Source organism: Anolis carolinensis, chromosome 2 (assembly GCF_035594765.1).
Source record: "Anolis carolinensis isolate JA03-04 chromosome 2, rAnoCar3.1.pri, whole genome shotgun sequence".
Taxonomy (NCBI): Eukaryota; Metazoa; Chordata; class Lepidosauria; order Squamata; family Dactyloidae; genus Anolis; species Anolis carolinensis.
In genome coordinates this window covers 316,419,232-316,425,995 of record NC_085842.1, presented here as the reverse complement: position 1 = coordinate 316,425,995, position 6,764 = coordinate 316,419,232, and the positions used below count along the sequence as shown (strand labels likewise).

The following is a 6,764-nucleotide window of genomic DNA, read 5'->3' as shown; positions in this document are numbered from 1 at the left end:
GCCTTTAATGGATTCAACTCTCTCTGCTCCCATTCCTGTCTCTATAGACCCTCTCTCTCTGACTCTCATCTGTCTCGGGATGCCTTTTCCAACCCAAGCGCTTTCTTCTGCGAGTCACATCAAAACCCTAAGCTCTCTCAAGATACCGTTTCATCCGCCATTGATGTCTCTCTGTGGAACGGTGGGGTGGGATGTGAGGAGGGGGAGGAAGAAGAGAAAGAGAGAAAAGGAGAGATACGACACTCTCATAAACACCACCTTGAGGCTCCTATGTCTTTATTAGTTTCCTTTAAAGCCATTTCTGCACATGGATCATCCGGAATCTTTCAAAACAATTGGCAAAGTAGAACAAGGGAGTCAACACATAAAATGTTGCATTGGTGCACTAGTTCGTTTTCTCTTTTCTCTGCCTCCCTTGCCCCGCATTTGTTTTATACGAAATGTAGGGAACCAAACTCCTTTTGAAAAGATGCAAATGCCACTCTGAAAGAAAAAGAAAAGCCCCACACGCTTGCAATAAACACACGCACGCACAAAGCTTTCAAGAAACAAGCTGAGATAAAGCACATCTCCCAACTGTCGTTTGATTCCCTAGTCGGCTTTCAGCCCTCATCTTGAAGGTGAAATTCAGCAATGAGCTCCTCGGAGCGTTTTGTCCCCTCGGACCGCCTCGCGGTGCCTGCAAAGATTTCTGATTTTAACCTTTTGCATGTATATCCATAGCTCAGGCCCACGGCTCATGACTATTTGATGTGTAATATAAAAACACTTTGCTTTTGAAAGAAAGAAAAGCGAGGGGAAAAGAGAGGAAAAGTCCCCAGGTTCTCATCAAAAAATGGAGCCACACATGAATTGCCTTTTTTAAATGCCAGCCTTAGTTAATATTGACACAAAATTAGAGGCTCTCATCTCTAAATACTTCAGTCCCATGCCAGCGGCTGAGGAGGAACATTGAAAAAACTTGCCGGTTATTAGAAACAAGAGCCCAAAATAATGAAACGAAATGAAATAAAGCCAAAGAAATGAAACGGAATTGACTCACTGTCCTATTGGGAAAATGTGTCAAAAGACTTTGGAGAAGACGAAGAAAAAAAGAAGAAGGGGGGGAATAGAAGTGAGGGTGATTTTTTTGGAATTTGGACAGCATCCAAATAAAATAACACAGAGAGAAAAGTCTCTTCTAGACAGCCTCTTGATTTGCTTTCTTCACTTTGCTATGAGTTGGAAATATTTCTCCTGAGAGGTGTGTCTCTTTGTGTGTGTGTATCTGTATGTGATTTTAAAGTAAAAAAAGAAGCACTGGTAGAACTCAGACATTTCAAACATAGCTGGACCTGACAAGATTTGGTGGGTTTCTTTTTAAAAACCATATTCGTCTTTGCACAGGGCTGTCAGAAAGAAGGCAATTTCCAGTAGCTTCTCTTTGAAATTCCTCAACTGCCAGCTTGATCCACGTTATCATCCCAATCTTTTGTCTCCCTGCTCCTTCCCTTGTGACATGTGGACAGGATAAGATGTTGAAGGAGCACGTAAATGTCTTCATGTTGGCTCCTTCTAGCTGAGGTGGTCAGCCTGTATCTGTCTTGCTGGTGGGGGGTCTAAAGGCCAAAATCCTATTCAGTCTTTGGGTAGTATCAATTACATTAGAGTAGCTAGCTATTTTATTGTAAAACTATTGTGAAACTAATGAAACAATTGGCGACACAGCCATGTGTGCTTTCCCAACTTTCATTACAACTAAAGTTACCAAAGCTGCTGGACAGAATTCCCTGGCTCATGCTTTGGTTTCAAAGAGCTAGTCCATCTTTGAATCATGTTTCTTTCTCTATCTACACATTCATTGTTTACAAATTAGATCCTGCAATGTGTGGTGTACTGTAAAGTTCTGCTCAGACAGAATTTTACAGTATGGTTTGTCTCCCCTCCCTTTTGTTAAAACAAATGGGCATATGGAATTGAACTGGGGCCAGGCTGCGGTGCAGGCTGGTTAGCAGCCAGCTGCAATAAATCACTCTGACCAAGAGGACATGAGTTCGAGGCCAGCCCATGTTGGGGTGAGCACCTGACAATTAAAATAAAAATATAGGCCCTGCTCGTTGTTGACCTAAGCAAACCGAATGATAGTTGCATCTATCAAGTAGGAAATTCAGGTACCACTTATATGTGGGGAGCCTAATTTACAACACCATAAAAATCACCCAGTCGCCATTGGAATGAAGAAGTTGCCATCACAGTGGATGATGAAGCAGCTGCTCCCCCTGTGGCCGGAATCAAGCATACCCCCAGGAAGCTGGAAGCTGGAGAAGGTTTAAATTGCCTCTGCGTCTGTCTCTGTCTCTGTTCTATGTTATATGGCAATGAATGTTTGCTTTATATGTGTACAATGTGATCCGCTCTGAGTCCCCTTTGAGGTGAGAAGGGTGGAATATAAATACTGTAAATAAATAAATAAATAATAACGGCAAGAAAATAAATTCCACCTGAATGTTAGGACTGATGTCCCAAAGGCAAGAGTTGTTCAACCATGGAATAATCTGCCTCAGACTCCAGTGGAGTCTCCTTCTTCCAAAGTTTTTAGGCAGAGGCTGGATGGCCATCTGTCAGGAGTGCTTGGGCTGTGTATTTTTGCTTCCTGGAATGGAGTCGCCCTTGGGATTTCTTCGAACTCTATGAGGTTATCAGAACCTATAGCAGATTCCCAGGAAGTCCCAGATAATACTTTTGTCGTTTTGTGTCTGGCTAAAGGAACATAACCAGATGCTTCCCCAATGTCCAGCGGGTTAGGAGCACCATCTTAGATACTAACCATTGATGGTGGTGGTGGTGGTTTGTTACCTGCCTCTCGTCATAGCTTGAGGTGGGGTACAACACAGTTAAAACACATTACCATATACATATTAAAATCCATAGTACAAAAATTAAAATGCAAAACAAATGGAATGTTAATTCAACATTCATAGTTTACAATTGACTGGGTAGGCACAACCAAAAGAGATGGGTCTTTAGCTGTCAGATCTCTTCTGGCAGGTCATTCCACGGTCTAGAGATGGACTGATGTAATGAATTCCTCCTCCTGCAACAACCAAAAAGTTTCAGTTATACCAGTGTATGTTGCTAACTGAATGCCATAGGATTTGAAATGATGACAGGATTCATGACATGAGGTTTTGAGAGTTCACTGCTGGTCTGCCTCCTTCCCTGCATCTCCTCCTCCTTGCAATTGATGGGAAAACATGTCAATAGCTCACAATCCTGCAATGATTCCTTCACCTACCTTGGTGTGATGGGTCCATTCTGCTTCTGTGCTGGCATTCCAGCAATAGCATGATGTCATGGGGTGGGATCACTTTTTCTTCCTCACTCCTTCCTTCTCCTTGCTATTTCCAAACTATGTTTTCTCTTTATGTTTTTCAGTTGTATTTGTTTCTTTTTCCCAAAACTGAAATTGCAGAATAGCTCAAAATAAAAATTACAGAACAACAAATGTGAAAGGAAGGAGGGGTTGCAAGGTTATGCAGAATTACATGAATTGCCAAATGATGATGGAAAAGAAGTGCAACATCAAAGGTGCTCAACTCAGTATGTATCCTCTATAAATGCTACTGCAACTATAGTGGAATATTGGGTTTGTGTGATAAAGTCACAGCCAATATTAGATGCATGCTCACCATTCTTTCCCAAATGTATAACTTCATATATCCTGACAAAATATAATCAAAGCAGAACCAAAAAGATGTCAGCATATCAGAACAATTACAAAATAGAATCAAGGGAAACTATGCAGCCAGTGCCCAAATTACAGTGTAGGAGTATATAAACTTACAATAAGCTCAGGGAAACTTTTGTGAACTTCTTTGCTGAGCAGCAGGAAGCTTGTCTTTAAGCCTCCAAACAGAGAACCACAAAAGAAGACACAAGGAGAAAAACTGAGTAGGAAAGGCTGCATTGAAAGGGGGTGAGCATTCTGACATAAATCCAGAGATGCAAAGAAAATCCACATTGTGAAGGACCGTGCTCTGTTTTCCCCCTTCTTCTTAAAGTAAGTACAACCTCACAAAAATTAATGGGCGTTTAGTCTATGAAATGTTCAGTGCTAAGACTCAGAGCTGTAGTTCAGAAATATCAAGATTTTCAGCCCTGTGGAGCCTTGAGTACAGCATTGCTCAGAATGAGTCTGAAATATATGTGCTCTGAAAGAAGAAACATGGCTAAAAGTGCTCTATAGTCCTTTTTTTAAAACTAGCCATAGCCTGGTCATTTATGCATAGATGTATTGACATCCCCCCTCCTTTTTTTTTTTTTTTTTTTACAAAGGACAATCCCAGGATTCTATTTCAGCTACTTAGAGCAAATCTATACATGACACTTATGCAGGGTCTGATCCAAAGTGGAGCACTCCAAATCAGCCATGGGACAATCTGCACACCAAGCTTCCAAGCAGGTTTGGCAGTAGGAAGGTATCCACACAATTCAGTGAGCTGTCCCAATGGTGGGAAGGAAACCCAGCAGTGTTGAACCATCTTTACCACCACTGTCCTGTTCCCATCAGAGGAGCAAATATGGAGCACTAAATTTCTCGTGGCAAAGCATTCAGATGATGTATTAGTCTGGCGCATCCAAATGATGTACACAGGATAATGCAGGGTAACTCAGGGTAACACCCAGGTTAAAAAAATACCTGCAAAGATCCAGATACTCCCTGAAGATCTGAATCTTCAACATTGAGGCTGTGGAGACAACCACCTGAGATCACCATTCATGATTCCAGGTGGCATCTCCACAGCCATCCCACACATCCCACAAGCCCTATGAGGAGCGGCTTAAAGAGCTGGGTATGTTTAGCCTGCAGAAGAGAAGGCTAAGAGGAGACATGATAGCCATGTACAAATACGTGAGGGGAAGTCATAGGGAGGAGGGAGCAAGCTTGTTTTCTGCTGCCCTGCAGACTAGGACACGGAACAATGGCTTCAAACTACAGGAAATGAGATTCCACCTGAACATCAGGAAGAATTTCCTCACTGTGAGAGCTGTTTGGCAGTGGAACTCTCTCCCCTGGACTGTGGTGGAGGCTCCTTCTTTGGAGGCTTTTAAACAGAGGTTGGATGGCCATCTGTTGGGGGTGCTTTGAATGCGATTTCCTGCTTCTTGGCAGGGGGTTGGACTGGATGGCCCATGAGGTCTCTTCCAACTCTACTATTCTATGATTCTATGATTCCCAAGCTCATACAGCCCAGGGAGATGGGATAGCAGTGCCACCCTTCCCTCCCCGTGCCCTGTTTTGCCCCCAAAACAAACTGAACATTTCCTTAATTGTTGGCTATTTGTTGTCTTCTTTGCCCATAGAACCCTAATGGCGCTCCATGCAGTCATGCCGGCCACATGACCTTGGAGGTGTCTACGGACAATGCTGGCTCTTTGGCTTAGAAATGGAGATAAGCACCAACCCCCAGAGTCAGACATGACTGGACTTAATGTCAGGGGAAACCTTTGCCTTTACTTGCCCATAGTAATGATGCAACACGGCTTGGAAAAGCGGGGGAGCTTCCCTCTCCAGCAGTTAAAGAGACTTTCCTTTTGTTTTGGGGTCAAAATGGGGCAAAGGAAGGGAAGGGTGGCACTGGCCATACCACCAATGAGGCATGGTTTTGCCCCTGTATGTGGCCTCAAAATGTGGCATGGGTACTGTGTAGCAAGGCCAGATTAAGCAACCCTATCAGGAATGTAGGGCGAATTGACTCTATGTGTCATGTGCCCATTCACTCCTTCCCTGATTCATTTGTCTCATGTAGATGAACCCTTAGTTTATTGTAGTTAACAAATATACTTACCAAAGTAAATTATCCTGGTCTGATACCTTGAAACATAATTCAGCTGTGCTCCAAATGCCATCGGAATGAACCTCATTTTCACCATGCAGTTGCTATCCAATAAAATGGGTTGGGGAAAGCTTATTATCTTGACAATAATTTCACAACCAGAACTACATAGAGATCATCAATGTGGAATAGTTTTCAAGATTAACTCATCTATTATTGTTTCATAATCATGAATACATTGACTTATGTAACTCTAAGGTGTACCTATCATGGGGTTTTCTTGAGACTCCTTGGTTTTAGCCAAGGAATTAATGTCAGCCGGAGGTTTTTATGTAAGTTGAGTAGCAATGCACTCCAAGTTTTAATATAAATCGTGTGTGTCTCATCTGAAATGCTTTGGAATATAAGTGTTTTGGATTTCAGATTGATTTTGATTTTGGAATTCTTGTGTTTTCATAAGTGAACAAAATGAGATACCTTGGAGATGAAAACCATGTCCACACACAAAATTGCATATACATCTTATAAACATTAGGCTTGCTTGTCTTCCATTTCTTCCAGTTCCTTCGGTACCTTCAGTACTTCTGGAGCTTATAATGGTAAGGGTCCTCCTAGTACAAAAACCTTCCCAACACTAAAGCAAGCAGGAGCCGATCTCGTCTTCTCCTCCCCTATTTGGCATCACAGTTGAATCTTTTTTATTTTCCCTTATTTTCCTCATTATTTTTATTTAGTGGGACTGATTGGGAGTTGGGGACCTGAGGGACAGTGGGTGGGGTTTGCGTGCATGTGTTTGAGGGCTTTCACCCTTTTAGCTTCTTTTTCTCATTCTCTTCCTCTCCTTCAGGAAATACTTTTAAAAGATTATTATTAAAAATATTCATCCCAGCAAACAAAAAGAGAAGCCTGCTTTCCTTTAGAGTAGAAAGTAGAAACAGCTTTAAGGAA

The 6,764-nt window shown here is 42.2% G+C and overlaps 1 long non-coding RNA gene across 1 annotated transcript; it reads right to left on the bottom strand.

The window, feature by feature from the left end:
• Positions 1-259: 259 nt before the first annotated feature.
• Positions 260-3,432, bottom strand: LOC134295876 (uncharacterized). The gene is made up of 2 exons (XR_010002451.1): positions 3,275-3,432; positions 260-483 (listed from the first exon to the last, which is right to left on the bottom strand). It is a non-coding gene; the product is annotated as an uncharacterized LOC134295876 (long non-coding RNA).
• Between the last annotated feature and the right edge of the window lie 3,332 nt (positions 3,433-6,764).